Genomic DNA, 16,960 nt, shown 5'->3' on the forward strand with positions numbered 1-16,960 from the left:
TGAATTTCCTGGGTTGCTTTATCACCTAATCCCTGAGGCTGGGGTTCAGCTGCCCTAATTTAGGCATCCTGAGGAAAGTCTGAGTAAGCCTGCCTGGGATTTCCCCAGCTCAGCACTCTGTGAGGAGCGTGCCTGGGAGCCCAGGCCTGGTGGAAGGCCACCTGGAAAACCTTCTCCAAGCCGTGGCCCATGGTCCAGCCTCATGTATCTCATGTGTCAGGGCTCCCTCCCATGACTGTCAGTCCCAAAAGGCCTTTGCAGCCCCCAGCTTTGCCCTTCAGGTCTCCAGTCCAACCCTCCGCTCTGCAGAACAGCTTCAAACTTTTGCCAAGTTGCTCAGGGCTGTGTCCGACCCAGCTTTTAAAGTCTCCAAGCATGGAGATTTCACCATCTTCTTGGCCAACCTCTTACACTTTGCCTGGGATTTAATTCCGATCTCTTCCAAGCCGCATGATGACAGACAGCTGGTGTGCCTCGCATAGCTGTTCGCTGAGCAACGTGTCTCAGAAAGCAGGTCTTTTCATGGCAACAGCAATTAGTTCCTCAGGCCCTGATAACAGCAGAACTCAAACGTTTCGTAATGACCTAGAGCAGCTGCATGTGACCCAGGGATGGAAGGAAGCTGGATCGCAGATGCAGTGATTGCAGAAGAGGTGTGGGAAAGCCAAGTGCAGCACTGCAGGCCGCAACAGAGAAGAGCAGGGAGGTGCAGCTCACGGCAATTACAGAGACCTGCTTATCTCGAAAAAAAATGTAGCCAAAAAAGCTGAATCGCTAACAGAATTTAGCTACTTAATTTCTACAGGGGAAAAAAAAAAAAAAAAAAAAAAAAAAAAGAGCAATCTGTCTGTGTGCAGACGAGGAGCTGTCTGGAGTCAGGAGCAGCTGGGACACGACTTCTGGGAGTGGTGGTCAAGGATGAGCACTTCAGAAGGGCTCTACATGCCTCGTGTGGGCAGGGAAAGACATGCGATCACAAGGAATAACTGAATGTGGAGTTTTGTACAATTCTGGAATTGTAAAGATCGTTGATAATAAAAAGAGCTTTCAACAACGGTGGTGTTGGTGCTGAACTCTTTCAGAGTTGATGGTAAGCTTGGCGATCGAGGACTTTCCCAAAGCCCAGCATATCCCAAAGGCATCACGAGAGGGCAGCAGAGACAGAATGTGAGCAGGACCCAGAAGGCAGTGCCTGCAGTGTTTCAGACACCCAAATATGACGCCGCAATGGCGCATACACAAGAAATTGCTAAGGATGCTGTCGGTACCTTGCAGAGAGCTGATGTGGTAGGAGAGCAAATCTATCAAAATAAACTAGCATGCTGGGGCAGAACCCAGCAAAATATATACAGACATGACTTCAATATAAAAAAATCCCATTGAGTGTTACAGGTGAGAAGTTTTATTGTTCCGTATGGCGCAGGACAGCGAGCTGAGGTATATGGTAATGCAGATGTAACAGAGACCACCATCAACCAACACCCAAGCCAGACATTGACAGCCTAAACCAACGCAACCACAGAAAATTCTTTTCAGACCTGGTGGCTTGAATGAGCTAAATATAAAAAGGACCGTGGCAATAGGTCTCTTGCATGGTCTAGCGGTTTTATGTAGTGGTCAGCCCCTACTCCTGCCTGTTACATTCCCGTTTGCTGCAACAGCTGCCTTTGGCAGGGTGTAAGGTGGACGGGACCAGCTCTGGCCGCAGGCAGGAGTGAAGGACAGTGCTAGGAGCGCACGTCCCTGCTCTCAGCATGGTGCTGTGAGTGCTGTTGCGCAGCCGACCCTCGCCCAGTCCTGCTGTAGCTACTCCCAGGCCGGTTAGAGATACGTGCACCAGGTCCAGCTGAGCTCGTGGGGGACGAGGCAGCATGGCGGGATGGCTTTGGGAGCCCTGTGGTGCGCCGGAGGGATAATATGTCTGCACTGCACTGTGGTTGGCAGAGCAGCGTATCCAGACAGGCTCTGTAGCTGGGACATGCCAGGACCCAGCCCTGCGCTTGCATTTCCCATCCCGCGCAGGGCTTATGGCTCCTGCTAGTAGCTGCCTTTTATGCAGGGGAGTCCCTCGCACCCCATCTTTATTTCCCCAGAGGCCTCCACCCTCACCTGAAGTCCCTGGGCCAGATCCTATGTCTCGACTCTTCTCCTAGAGCTCCCAGTTCCCTGCCCTGTCCACTCCAGAGCCTTCCAGGTCCATGCTACAGCCCCAGCCCCTTGTTTCCCCATACCACCCCTCCTTCCAACCTCTTTCCTTATCCAAGTTTCCTTGGGTCATCTCAGCCCACCCTTCCTGCTGCTCAGAGTCCCCCAGCCCTGCTGCTGGGCACAGAGTCCCTTGCTCCAGGACACCTCCCCACTGGTAAAATCTCTTGGCAAACAGCATCCAGATGTGTGCTGGGAGCAGCCCCTGAGACCTTCCCTCCATGTTCCGTGTCTGGGAATGGTCCCTGGGGAGCGTGACGGATGCACCACCCCAAATCCGGGCCAGGGACTGTTCTGGCAGTATGTCATTACCCATGATCACATTCCTGTACCCAGCAGTGTCCCAGGAAGCTGCTTAATTTAGTACTATAGATGTGTCCTCCAGGACCAGGCACACTGTGAGATGCAGCCCTCCAAAGATGCTCCTAAAGGGGAACCTCTTGCCATATTTCCCTGATCCTAGAACGTGAACACCCTTTTGACCCCCATGCTCATGCAGAGCAGACACAGAGCTGGTCAGTATTTTTTCTCAAGGAGCTGAAAGAATCATAGAATCATAGAATCGTAGAATCATAGTGTTGGAAGGGACCTCTGGAGATCATCTAGTCCAACCCCCCTGCCAGAGCAGGGTCACCTAGAGCAGGTTGCACAGGAACGCGTCCAGGCGGGTTTGGAATGTCTCCAGAAGGCTGTCCATAACGTCTCTAGCAAAGAAAGCTCTGCAGCAGCTTTTCGACCCTCCACTAAATGTAAGAACCAACATGTCCTCTACTCACTGTGACACAAGGGGCATTGACGCTGCTCCCTGCGGAGGCGTGCCATGGGAATTATAAACACAGCTGCTTTCATTAGGCACATTATTCACCCTCTGGCTCACTCTAAACCCATCTGTTGGACTGATGGCGTCTCAGGAACGTAATGGAGAAAATATTGAAATGTTTTTTCGCTGCACTGCCTCACCTAGATATTACGTGCTGCACCAGTCCATTGCACAACTGGATGTCTGAAAAAGGGGAGCCTGAAAAAATTACTGTACGTAAGCCTTAGAAAGAAGACAAAAATCAGGGGAAATTATAAGAAATCAATAAATCAATGAGCAATCTAGTGAAGACGTACCAGGGTCTGTGCCTCTCCTTGCCTCACAACATTAAAGAGCCACTCAACAGAGCTCGAAGACATGAAATTGAAAACTGATTTGTGTTCCTTCTCAGTGCAAAATATGAGTGAAAATTCTTTACAGAAAGTTTGATTAGAAGGACCACGGGATTACCCTAAGACTTATTGTTTCTGCCTCCTGGAGCAAAGCAGTGTCCTTCACCATTACTTGCCCCTAAGCCATGTCTTCAAAACATCCATCTGCTTTACACCCAGAGACTGTGTAGCTCTATCCAGCTGGTCGTTAGTGTAGTGTTTTGGCTATGTATTCACCTGGTGTATTAAAAATCTTCTCTGAGCACACCTTTCCCTGTTAACCAGAGTTTTCCTTCCTTTCCTTCCTCCTGCTCAGGACAGTTTCTCACTTGCCTTCATGTTCTCAGGCTTGTTTGTGGCCATGTGTCTGGACAGCCCGGGGGAAGGGCCTGTCTTCATTGACATCATCCTAAAAAGTAGCTGAAACGATGTCAAGTTTGTTAAAAAGAGGCATGTTGTGGGACAGGGTGTTGTAACTGCACCTCCATGCATCCTTGAAGGCCCCCACCATCACGTGCCGGCTGGCAGCCCAACAACGGCGAGTGCCATTGCGGCCACACTGCACGGGCACTGGCTCTGGGACGGTGCTGGGGGTGGCGGGGAGGGACCCACTGGCACCGTAATGGTACCCTAGGGGACGTGGCAGGGTCCTGGGGTAGGTGGCCGTAAATGGGGAGCATGGAGTGGGCAGTGGTGGCCCTGGAACATGGTGGCAGCCTGAGGTACAGGGCGGATCAGGGGGACACGCAGGGCTTTGAGGTACGTGAAGGTAACCCGGGAACGTGGCAGGGCCACGAGGTACACCAGGGGACATGGGGACACAGCACGGCCCTGAGAGACGTGGGGTCACCTGGGAACAAGGCGGGGCCCTGTGGGACATGAGGACACGGCGGGGTGGTGAGGCACATGGGGACACGGCTCAGCCCGGAGCACACAGGGACATGGCGGGGCCCTGAGGTGTGTGAGGTAACCTGGGAATGTGGCAGGGCCATGAGGTACGCCAGGGGACATGGGGACACAGCACCGCCCTGAAGCATGTGGGGTCACCTGGGAACATGGTGGGGCCCTGTGGTACCAGGGGGACACAAGAACATGACAGCCCTGAGCACAGAGGGACATGGTGGGGCCCTAGGGCATGTGGGGGGTACAGGCCGAGGCACACAGGGAACTCAGGGACATGGCGGGGCCCTGAGGCACACAGAGACGTAGTGCCCTGAGGCACAGAGGGGGCACGGGAACATGACCCAGCCCTGAGCACAGAGGGACATAGCAGTGCCCTGAGGCACACAGGGGACATGGCGGGGCTCTGAGGCACACGAGGGACACAGGTACATGACTCAGCCCTGATCACAGAGGGACACAGCAGCGCCCTGAGGCACGCAGGGGACATGGAGGGGCCCTGATGCACACCGGGGACACGGCTCTGGCGCTGGCACAGGCCGCTCGGCCCGGCCCAGCGCCGGGGAGCCGCGCCTCCCACCCTCCGCGCCGCGTTGCCATAGCGACGCCGCCCGGCGGGCCCCGCAGCGGCGGCCTCCCCGCAGCGCGGCCGGCAGCGCCGCGCCCCACCGCCCCCGTCCCCCTGCCGCCCCGGAGCTGTCGCTTTAAGAGCGGCGAGGCCGCGGCCGCCCCCGCCCTCGCCCGCCCGGCGGCCGGAAGGGGGCCGTGATGCAGCGCGCCCGCCCGCGCCCGCCGCTGCCGCTCGGTCCCTCAGGTAAGCGCGGCGACTTGCTCGGCCCCACCCCGCTCGCCACCGCCACCGGGGGAGGCGCTGCCCGGGGCGGCGGCCCCGCCCCGCCGGGTGCCCGCGGGCCCGGCCGGCGGCGCGGCGGGGCCGGGGGCGGCGGGGCCGCCGCGGTTGTGCCCGGCGCTCGGCCGCCGCGGGCGGGCGCAGGTGCGGGAGGAGGTCGGAGCCGCCTTTCGGTAACCCCGGCGGGGCTTTCGGCCTTCCCGGGCGGGTCGGAGACAGAGCGAGGGGGGCTCGGTGGGGTCCCTGGGGCCTAGGCGCCGCTAGCCCCTGCGGCCGGGCCGCCCCCGGCTCCTGCGGCCCGGGGTGGGCAGGGGCCGCTCGGCGAAGGAGGGATAGGGCTGGGGAGCGTCCCCCAAAGCGGGGCACCCCGCTCCGCCCGTGGCTGCGCTCACCGCCGCGAGTTGCAACGCTCGGGTTTACTCACTCGTGTGTGCAAGAGCCCGTAGGGTTGTTGAAATGCTGTTCTGGACAGTTCAGTGTTTTAATCATAGAATCACTCCTAGAACACCAGGTTGGAAGGGACCTCAAGGATCATCTTGTCCAGCCTTTCTTGGCAAAAGCGTGGTCTAGACAAGATGGCCCAGCACCCTGTCCAGCTCAGAGTTTTAAGGCAGTAATGTGCAGTGGGACATATTTTTAATTAGCGCTGCCAGCAGTCCTGACGGGGTTTACTTTCTTTGTTAGGCCTTTTCCCTGCTATCGTCTGGAGCAGGCTCCCGCACTGTTCCCCTCACGCAGGGATTTCTCCGCAGGTAGAAGGTGATGCTGGGTTTTGCCTTTTCAGTGCCGCGCAGGTTATCCCTGCCCAGCTGCTGGCACCTCGGTCACAGGGGCCAGGCACCGACCCAGGGCAGGGATTGCTGCCAGCTGCAAACACACCGGGCCTTTTTGGTGTTCTTTTTCTTTCCTGCAGCTGGATCAGGTTTCGGGCCGGTCCTTTGTGGCCACACCAGCAGCTGCTGGGGCTGCGCGAGGTAGGAGTAAGCAGGCAGGAGGGAGTAAGCTGCCCTGCTGCCAGGTGGAACGGCAGTGTCAGCTACGGTCCTGTCCTGAATCCGCTTTTTCCTCACAAGCTTGAGAGTTAGACTCTTGTGGTGGCTGATGGTTTCATTTGCTTGGGGTTTTTTTCCCTTTATGAAAGAAAGAGCTTTCAGTTGTTTTTTCTTAAGCAGACCGCTGTGGGAAAACTTTGCTTTTAAACTTTTATTTTGGCTTTTTCTGGTTTATACTCAGTATTTCAATTTCTTGTTTGTTGGTGCTTTTCCCTTTATTCCTTTTTGTGCTGGATCCACTCGCTTTCTGTTTCTTTGGCCAGTCTAGCTTCTAAATGTTCTTTAATGTGTGTGTGGGGTGGGAATTGGGAAAAGATAAAATATCAGAATCTGGGACTATTTCATGCCAGTGTCTCTAGTGGAATCCTGTAAGCAAAAGGGGAAGAAGAAAGAAAAGAAAAAGTGATCAAGTGGAGCTCAGGGTTCTTTGCTTTGTTGGAGGCAGGAAGGGAAAAATGTTACGAGGGAGTGACTGAGATTTTTGTTTCACTTATATTTCTCTTCCTTTGAGGTTGAAAGATAAACCAACACTTTGAAACACTTCAGTTTAAAAATGCCGAGCTCTTCTTTTCCTCTTCAACTGACTCCATTGAAAAAAAAAAAAAAGTTCTTTTAAAAAAAATGTAGCAGCGATTCTGTAGTTGTGGAGCCAGAAGTAGTGGCGTGTGTGGGCAGAGAGGCCTTGCTGCTCTTCCATCAGCCGTTCCTGCCTTCTCTCTGTGGACCGTAAAATTAGAAAGGCTCCAATGTCCGTTTAGTTGATTGTCTGGGTAATGTGGGCTGTCGAAATCAAGAGAAGCTCTTTGTGAATTACCCACCATGCCTCTCGTGGCTTGCTCACCCTGCGGGTTCTGGCCTCTGGTGTATAATTGAGGAAAGTAATTGTGTTTTAAGAAGACCGAAATCTATTACCCACGTGTGTGCGTGTCCCCTGGGCAGATGTCGGGGCACGTGAGCTTTCTTTAGCTGCCAGCAAGTGATCTGTGACCTTCTGATGGTTGTAGGCTACAGTTTGAAAATTGCAGCACCTTAAACATTCAGGAGTGGTCCATGCCAGGCCCCGAGGCTCCCTGTCCTCTTCCTCCCCTGTGAATTGCCCAGGTGACCTGCTTCTTCCCCCAGAGCTGGCTCCTTGCCTATCCCAGGAACTTTCATCTTTCTCATTCAATTCACTGTTCAGGAAGATATTATTTGTTGCATCTTTACTGAATTTGGTTTTTGTGCGCAGTGACAAGCCTGGCTGTGGAGGGCACAGGTCTGTGGTGAGGGAGGGAGAGCCAAGAACAACTAGAAATGGATGTAATTGAAAACTGTCAACTTTGCAGTGAAGGAGGATGTTCAAAGCTGTCTACTGAGGCTTGAGGTAGCTCTTTGGATAGCACTGAGTGGAGATTTGGGTCTTCCAGTTCTAAATAGTCCTGAGGAGAAAGTGGCAGAAAGTCTCCTGACTGTCCAAATGCTGGGATGTTATCTCGGCTGGAATCCAAAGGTGAAATGGCAGCAGGACTCTGGGTGGCTTTTCTTCAGAGGTGCTACTTGCTGCTGAAGTTCTGCACCATCTGATGTAATTGCTGGTTGCTGCTGTTCTCCTGAAGATGTCCTAGACTGACTTCTAAACGGTTGAAATATTCAAGAACTGGGGCCCTGGAATGCTCTGCAGGGTTTCCTGCCCTTCCCTTCGAGGTGGTTGTTTCCTGGGGAGCGTGGCTGCAGTCAGAGTCTGTGTCCTGGAGGGACCAGCAATGTCCCGTGAGAAGGCTTTTGGGTAACAGAGTAACAGCCTAGCATCCCTACCGATGGGAGACCAGCGCAGAGAGCAGACCTGCCCACCCAGGTGATGTACCTGGGGAATGGTGCGGCTGCACTCTGAAACTCTCCCTGGGGCAAGCTGAGTGCACTGGGGTGCTTTCGGCTGGGCTGAGACAGCGCGGAGCTGTTTGGGGCATGGGAGAGGCCTGGGCATCCAGGAGGAGAGGGGAATTTAGGAGAGAGGCAGATCTAACAGGGAGCAAATGCTCACTGCAGTGGTAAACAGTTCAGAGAGAATAGCTGCTTCTGCCCGGCACACCCTGGCTGGATCAACTTGAGCCCGTGGGGGAAATTCACTGTTTCATTCCCCAAATGTCCTGCCATCCCCTTGCGCCGTTTGTATCTGCTGGTGTTTGCCAGACATTGCCTGAGTTGCTCTTAGACTGCAGCTGTTTTTGCAGGTTCCCAGTTACTGCACAGTTGTTCTTACTGTGTTTATTTTAGTGGTTATAAACTGATTTTTAAAAAGGAGTTGGAACTTGAGCTGGAAAGTCTCCTTTTTCTTCTTCCCCTTCATGATTTGGTTGAGAAGCTGCACCATCGGAGGTAACAGCTGAGCCCTTCAATATTGTCCCCCTTTTATGCTTTGAATTTTCTGAGATGTAGTTTCCCAGGGATTTGGGGGCGGTTGTCCTGTACCTTGATTTTACTGACATATGTTTGGGGGGGTGTCTGCTCTTAGTCTTGTAAAATTAGGAACGTGGCTAGGGAGTAAAAAGCTTGAAGGAGTCTCTTTTGTCATAGCACTTTGTTTAGCCTGAGTGTTTGCAGAGCAGAGAGCAAAATGTTTCTTTAGGGCAATATTTCTAATTGCTGTGAGGTTCAGAGTCGCATTTGGAGCTAGAAGGTGTCACTGTTGACCAAAACAGTTTCAACATGACTCCGTCATCCTGCATTGTACAGGGCAAAGTCCCTCGTAGTGATTCTCATAGTGGTTTCGAGAGCTGTGGGTTGAGGTGTAGGTAATCTTTTAAAAAAGTAATAAGTAGCTTTAGTTAAGAGACAAACTGAGGGAGAACCCCGTGCAGTTAACTTGGTCTCTGCTCTCATGGTGATAAATGTGTGTTGCCTTTCTACTCTGATCTCTGATTCCTTCTGTTTGTTTCCTAACAGTTACTTTGGAAGTTGAACTGAAAATAGGTGTTGGAAGTGGTGAATAATCACTTCACTGGGAATAATCCATGGCTGGGAAGAGCCAAGGGGTCAGTCTGCCTGATCTCTTTTGTCAGAGACAGGCTAGCTTTTATTTTGCCTTTTTTTTTTTCTTCCCCCTACTTTCTGTATGCTGTGTTGAACACTGAACAGTGATTTCTGTGCAAGAATTTTAAGCAGCGTCTTTCAAAGTACTTGAATGAGCAACTAGGGGCAGCTGAGAAAGGGTTGCCTGGGAGATGCTGCTGGGAGCAGCTGAGGCACGGTGGGACAGCTTTCTTGGGAGAATGTGAAGAAAGGCAGGATTGGGATCTTATCTTCCCCTCCTCCCGTTTGGGGTGCGAGAGTGGTGGTCCTTCTTCGTAAGCCTCAGGGGAGGCAGATGTGACCCAATTTGTGGGCACAAGAGTGGCTCTGCTTGTTCTGCTCCCCACAGTGCTCCTTGTAAAGGAACCAGGTGCAGCTGGCCCTGCAAAGACAAACTGAGAGCGTGATCTGGGAATGAAACGCTGCTTTTCATTTCTTACACTCTTTGCTGTGCTCGTGCTTCCCCAAGGCTTTCAGCAGGAAGAAAAAGATGTTGCCTTGTGGGGAAGTAGCACGGGGAGGAGTGTAGGGCTTCTGGATGCTCCTGCGGCATCACCAGGAATTTAGGTAAAAATTCTGTTCCATCACTTTAAGCAATCTCAGGGTAGAGCTGGCTTTCCAGGGAGCTTATTACCTGTTCCCTTACTCCTCTTCAGAGCTCCCACTGTACTGGTTAGTCCTCTCTTTGGGTGCATGTCTAGAGTCCAAGTGATAATTGCGGGGAAATGCTGAAATACATATCCAGAAATGAAGAAAATATTCTGTCCTAGGCATTCAGGTCACCACCATTGCACGTTTAAGGGATTGCTTTTCTGGATGCATTCAGGTCACCACTGTTGCATGTTTAATGGATTGCTTTTCCGGATGATGCTACTTGACTTGTAGCTCTGAGTTTGTTCTTGCACTCTTCCAGCGCCTACTTAAAATGAGTTTGCATGAAAATGTGAGTGCTTTCAGACTGTGGAGAATGAAAACGTGATGCTCCAGTTAGGTGTTGGCAAACTGTTCTGCTGTCTGGAGTTGTGTGGGAGGAGAAATGGTTTCTTGGTTGTATGACCCCAATGGGGAGAAGAGCAGCTGGGGCTTAACAAACTGGTTAAAATTATATAGGCCCCCAAATTCTCCAGAGACATCTCTCCTTTCCTAGAAGCTTCCTTTAACAAGCTGATTTCTCAGGCTGATTGCTTGCAGATGAGATCATGCAGTGTGTTTTGCAGGGAAAGAATCTGAACTTAAACTGGTGAGCCAGAAAGTTTTAACACACAAGTCACATGCCCAGTGTCCTCATGGCACATACAAAACACTAGAGACTGTGAAAGCATCTGTCTTCAGGGCAGCTTTGTGCTCCAAGAAGAGCTTTCTGAATATAAAGAATACCAAGGGATGCTTTCAAGTGCTGGGTCCTGTTGCTTGGACAGCAACAGGAGATAGCAAGGAAGTATTTCATCTTTGCTTAGCTCTGTTTCTCTCTTTAGTGTGTGTGGTGTTGGGATAAGCCCAAGCAAGGAAAGGCTCTCATCTGCCTTAATTCCACAGACGTTTTTCTGCTGGCTTCAGCGAAGGAATTTATGTAGAATTGATGATGCTTTTGCTGTTAATGCATGAGAACATTCTGAGCGGGGAAGGCTTGATGTTAATGTTCTGCTGCAGAGGAAAGATCCCAATCTCTAGCCCTTCTCAAAAGGGATGCTGTTCTCCATTTCCTTCCATGGCAAGTGGGTTAAGGTGTCCTTAATAGAAAGGCTGCTTCTTCCAAAATAATCACAGCCATCATTTAAGAATGTTGAAAATTAAGCAAAGCTATTCAAAGGTGACATTGGGTGGTGTTCCCAGCATAGGGGGAGCAAGCTAAAAGGTTTTGTTGCCAGTAGCTTTAAAGTACAACCTGTTCTCACAGGCAAGGTGGAAAGACACCTTTCGGGTGCCAGGGTCTCTTTGTGCCTAAAATTATGTGTTCCAAATCAAAAAGGCATTAGTTATGCAAAAATAGATTTGGGGTGTGGTGGGGAGTTTCACTAATATTGATTATGGAAATAGGAGCCACTTGTTCCCAATCTCTCTTTTAAAAAAAAAAAAAAAAAAAAAAATTGGAGTCAGGGTGGGCAGGGAAAATTTCACATCCCAAACCTGAAATCTGCCAACATTTTATGTAACTTGAAGACAGGAATGTATAAAGCAAAATGCATTAAATTCTCCTATCACTCCACATCAACATTCTTCTGCCTGTAGGGGTGGCTTCTTCTGTGGGTCACTCCTGTGAGCTTGCTGGTGATTTTTCCCCTGTCTCTATGCTGCCTGTCACTTACGCGTGTCTGCTCCATGGGACTTCATCAGAAGCTCTTTCCAATGCATAACTTCACACAGGCGTTTTATAGAGGTGGAAAGTCAGGCACATGAAAGTGAAAATCACCTATATGCAGGCTTGTCAAACTTTGGCATCCCTGTGAGTGTCTAGTACAATGCAAGTTAAAATATCTACTTTCTTTGTCATATTATTTTATTCCTGAGATAAAATAGTTGTAAACATAAGTTGCTTTGGTTCTGTGCCCTTACTCACTGGCTAATAACCACAGGATCCTTCTTTTAATGACAAGGACTGGTAAAATACTTTTTGCCCTGACTCATTGTAGTGAGGTTGTATATTTTTTTGTAGCAGCTCAACCATTTTGTACGTTGTGCTGCTCCTGGATGGGATCCTGCTGGGTCTGCTGACGGGCTGTCTGTCCACCTGGAGACTGGCTGATGATCATTCCGGGGCCACTGGCTGCGTCGAGCAGTGCGTACACATGGGAGGTGATGATCTGTACCCTGAAGAGTGCTGCCTAAACCTTGTTTTGTCCATGAAGCTTCAAGTATGGAGCTGTTAAAACACCAGCCCACTCAGAACTAATGCTTGCAGAATGCATGAGCAAGGAATTAAACTGGGTGGAGTTGTTCCAAAATTTGGATTTGGGGCCTGTCCGCTCCTAATGCAGCAGCTCTCTGGGTGTTTGCTTGGAAGGGCTCCCAGCATGGATGATGCTCTCCTGACCTGATTTGACTTTCCTTTCTTGATGCTTGGGTACTGTGCCCAAATCTGTCTGCAGAGCTCTGCAGTGCGGAGCTCCGGTGCCTGATGAACCTGAAACAAGTCAGCTCCTGTCAGGAGACAGTAGGGAGACGATCAGCTCATATGTGCCGTGGGGGATGGAGGAGAGGGCCAGAGGACAAGAGGAGGGACAGACAAACAAAGTAAACAGTTGTGTTTCTTCCCCAGGACTGTCGTAGGTCCTGAGTCTGCCAGCTGCAATTTGGAGGCCAGAAGAATAGGGCGGGGTATTTTCTTCCAACCAGATGAATTTATGCAGTGAAAATGAGAAGTTAGTTCAGTTTCTCTGGGAATAGCATTTAAGGTGTAAAAAAAGTCCCACCCATCAATAATGAAGAGCTGCTGAAGAACGGGCAAATACAGAGACAGAGCCTGCAGAGCACGCTGCATTTGCAGCTCTTTTCCCTTGAAGGATGAGAGTCTGGGCATGTTTTTGTTGCACGTATCATTTGGTAGTGGTATCAGGCATTCATGTTGCCTTCTTATGGAAAGCTAAATTAGCATCAAGTTTTGTTGTCCGTCTGTATTACTGCTGTGTTATTTCACTTGTGCTCGTTTGCTTCTGCCTGTCAAAAAGTGAAAAAAAAAAAAAAAACAACAAAAAAACCAACAACCAACCCCAAACCACCAAACCTGTAGCAGAAATAGCTGCAGTACTAGTATTCTCCAGTATGAAAATGTCAGCCTATGATGAGTGCTTTTGACTAAGCTCAAGGCTGTTTCTTCTGTTCTTGACAAGCTGTCACATCTTCATGCTGGGTAATGTGATCTTCCGGGAATGTTTATCTTTCATTTCTACATTTATAGTGGAGCTGAGCTGGGGGTGCTTGTGAGAACATGTGCAGCAGAGCCTCCAACGCCATGTTATTGTCTGGGATGAGGTGTTGGCCATGTGCGCTATGATTCAGCTGCTGAAGAGAACAAGTCAGACTAGCAGAGCTAGCCATGCAGTGAGCTCCCTCACTGTTTCCCTGGACAAGGGTCCCAACGCTGTAAATTAATCTCATGGACTTTGCTTTTAAGTGCATGTGTTTTGCATTTGTCTGGATTGTGATGGGTATTATTCAAATAACCCAAATTCCCAAAGTATCCTTCCTCTTTCCATCAGTTTGATGCCGTCTATGTGTTTAGCTAGTAGCGATCTTATATTTTTCTTTCATGTTTTGGGGCCACCTGGGTGGGGCTTTACCCTGAGAAAATGAGCTTTGCTGGCCAGTGCCATGTTGAGATCCCATGGGTCAGTCCTGGTGGCACCATGGGCGTATAGCTGGGAGGAACGGCACTGACGGCAGTCTCTCTGGTGGCCGGAAAGACTCTTTTCTGCTTCCCCATCACACTGGAGGCAGAACACCTCATGTAGACACGCTGCCTTTTTCCCGAGGACTGAACCCACCAGTGAGAAGATGTGGTTCAGTCTCTGCGACGGCATTTTTTGGCATCATCCCAGCACTGGAAGGACACCAAGTAGCAGCAGTGCTTCTGGGACCTCCCTAGAGTAAACACTTTCAGTGGGAAATGATTTTTCTAGTTGTTTCTAACATCTTGAGAGCTATTGGCTGTCTTGCTTTTAACCTGTGTTCTTGGAATTATTGCAAGCTTTTGTATTTGAACACACAGCTGAAGTTGAATGCTAAAAAGAAATCTCTTATGGCAGGTGTTAATTTGTGCAAGGACAGTCTGACACAGTGTACTGACCCTGTTTGAGACCTGTGCAATACATCAAGGCACGTTACTGGTACTCCAGTATCCTTGCCAGTACAGAATTAGCCCTGATTGTGTCAGTGCCGACATCTTTGTTAGCCAAGCTTTTCATATAATCTAGAAAGATCTCTTCAGAGAAACTTGATGTGAGTCTTTCATAAAACTGTTGGCAATAATTACTCTGCCTCTTCTCATTTGCTATCGCAGAATGATGGAAATACTGGTTGGAAGGGACATCTGGAGGTCTTCAGGCTGACCTCCTGCCTGAAGTGGGACTGTCTCCAGCATGTGATCGCCTCAGCCGTGGCTTTGTCTAGCCAAGTCTTGAAAACGTCCAGGGATGGAGCAGTGTACCATGCCGGATCAGCTTTTGTTTGCTTTTGCTTGAGAGCTGTACCTAGTGAACCACCTTATAGTGTAGGTTATGCATTTAGGTTTGAATTACCTCATCCTGCAGGCTTAAAAACATTTAAGTGAACTGTTAGGAAATGTCCCAGTAGGGCTAATAATGTAATGTGTAATGTATCTGAATCCTTCTGTCTTTTCCGTGCTAGTATGGGAAATATGAGCAGACCCTAGTGCTGTTTCTGCAGGAAAAGGCAGGGATCCTGTTAAAGTGGTTTTCTCATGTTTGCACGGGGTATTACAGGTGAAGCAGCGCTTGTAGGACGTGTCCTGTTGTTGGAATGAGCACATGTGGGTTCTCCCCTCGGTATTAGCCATGGCGTTTGCCCAGATAGGAGCTCGGCTTGTTGGGAGGCGCGGGATGAGCACTGCAAGCATCCCTCGCCCCGAGGCTGAGTGTGGGCTCGGTGTCGGCCAGCTGTGCGCCCAGGCTGAGGCCACACATACACAAGGCATGCAGTTGCCTTTTATCTACCCTCCTCAGCCCCTCGCAATGGGAGGAGAGGGTTTTCCCCAGAGTCTGCCGCAATTTTTTTCAGAAAAAATACGGGGTCATAAGATGAGCGTGCCTGTTGGAGTGCACATCTAAGCTGCCTACCGTGGTCCTGAGCGCTAATGGGAGCAGAACAGCTCTCTACATCTGAGAAGTAAACTTGCCTTCAGAAATGCCACAAGCTTCTGGACGCGGTGGGTGTCCGTGAATGGCACGTAGTCAGGCCAGACCAGAGGCCTGCTGCTGCGTCTGGGCTGGGCTGGATTTCTTCAGACAAAGCTGCAGATTGCAACACCCTTATGCTTGCTTAGGCCAGGAGGCCTTGCTTGGAAGGGAAATGGCTGAGATGCAAGGAGCTGCTGAGGAGGTGGAAGCTTCCCCAGCCAAGGCCTTGTTGCTGCTAGACTGACATCTGGCTGCATCCCTGGACTCGGCATCCCCTCGTATAACGGGAAGATTCAGGAATGGTTTGCGTGCTTCATCGGCACTAAAAATGAGAGCTCTTGTGGGCTGGTCGTGATCTTGCTTGGCACTGCCTTCTGTGCTGGAGATTCGTGTTGTGTTCCTGTTGCAGTGCAAACCACCTGCTGGGTCAGATGATCCCAGTGGCGTGGAGTGAGCAGCAGTGTCCTTGGGCAGGTTAGGAGTTCTTGCTCAAACTGTGTGGAGGGGCCCTTTGGTACCCCACCCGTCAGAACTGCACACCCAAGAGCACCCTCCTGCCATTTGTTTCCATACCAGAGACAGCGAAAAGGGCTGGGAGCATGGGTTTCTGCAGTCTTCGTGCTATTTGAACATGGTAGTCCTTGCTGAGGAATCGCAGAAATGTGGTGATTACTCTTGTCAGCTGCTCTCTGGGTGCTAGCTTGGGCCAAAAGTGCAGAGGTCAGGTTTGGGACTGTGTGGCCGGAGGGTCCTGGAGCAACAGCTGTACGGGGATTCAGGGATGTCTGCGAGAGGATGACTCTGGCTGACAGCTCTTGTTTTCCTACCAGTTCTTCCATGCACTGCTTATTTTTGCAAGGGTCTGTCTTTGTGCACTGCAGGCGGAGGAGCTGTAACGGCATCACTGCCACAAGCTGAGCTCTGCCCATTCGGTGTCGCTTGCTGGGGAAGCAAATGGCTGGTGCCCAGTCTCTTCGTTCCCACGTGCTGCTCCTCCTTGCTGAAGCTTATAGCCAGTGCTTGTGGTTTGCTTTGGCTTTCTGCTCATGTTCTCTGTGTCTCTGGAATAAAATCTCCAGTGAAGGAAGCTGATTTGCTTCTCTCTGAGCGGGATTTGGAATGAATATTCAGACATTGGTCTTCTCATGTCCCCACAGCTTGTAGTTTTTGAGGTGAAACATGCCCAACACAGATTCACTTGGGAAACTTCTGGGAGAGATGAACAGGCTTGGAGATGTATCGCTGCAGGTGAGGTAGCAGGGCTTGTCCCCAGCAATCCTGGGACCTGTGCGGCTCTGCTGTCAGAGCTCTCCTTACGCCACCTTCCTTCCTCACTACAGGGATGGAGGGCTGGAAATGCTGGCCCGCTGCAGTGGTGGGGGAGGAACATGTGGAGGACAACACTCGGAACATTAGATACTGTCGAGTGCTTCAAGAAGAAAGGTCAGCTTTGAAAGAGGCCTTGTGCCTGCTGAAATGTATCAACTGCTTGTAGGGATTAGATGTCAAAAGCCCAGAGCAGAGGCTTGTGGGAGTTGAGCCCTTCCTTGGGGTGGGTTCTCATCTGCAGCACTTGCTGTAGCAGGACATCAGTGGGTCCTTGGCTCATTGTGCAGACAAGAGCAAGGCTGGAGACGTCATGCTTGGGCTGGTCCCAGTGTCCAGGGATAGGGAGGGATGTCTGTTTGCAGATAATGCTTTTCTCTGCCCCTTTCTCACAGTTGCGTCAGCAAAGATGGCCAGGGAGAGTGTTTACAAGTGTGTCTTTGCTGAGCACTGCTCTGTGCCAGGAGTTCATTCCTCGGCTGGGTGACATGTTCACTGGGGCTTTGTCATTACAACGACTAAAGCTAAATTGTTCT

The 16,960-nt window shown here is 50.8% G+C and overlaps 1 protein-coding gene across 5 annotated transcripts in view; it reads left to right on the plus strand.

Annotated features, from left to right (window-relative positions):
• The first annotated feature begins 4,931 nt into the window (after positions 1-4,931).
• Positions 4,932-16,960, plus strand: part of LOC134523637 (discoidin domain-containing receptor 2-like) — a 61,664-nt gene continuing 49,635 nt past the window's right edge. The window contains exon 1 of one of the 5 annotated variants that reach the window (XM_063352749.1): positions 4,932-5,110. The gene's annotated coding sequence lies outside the window, so the exon portion shown is untranslated. Of the gene's footprint in view, positions 5,111-5,198; positions 5,320-9,793; positions 9,814-16,960 lie in introns of those variants that run through there. The other 4 variants (XM_063352742.1, XM_063352745.1, XM_063352748.1 and 1 more) reach the window with 4 other exon arrangements.

This window comes from Chroicocephalus ridibundus, chromosome 15 (assembly GCF_963924245.1).
Source record: "Chroicocephalus ridibundus chromosome 15, bChrRid1.1, whole genome shotgun sequence".
Lineage (NCBI taxonomy): Eukaryota > Metazoa > Chordata > Aves > Charadriiformes > Laridae > Chroicocephalus > Chroicocephalus ridibundus.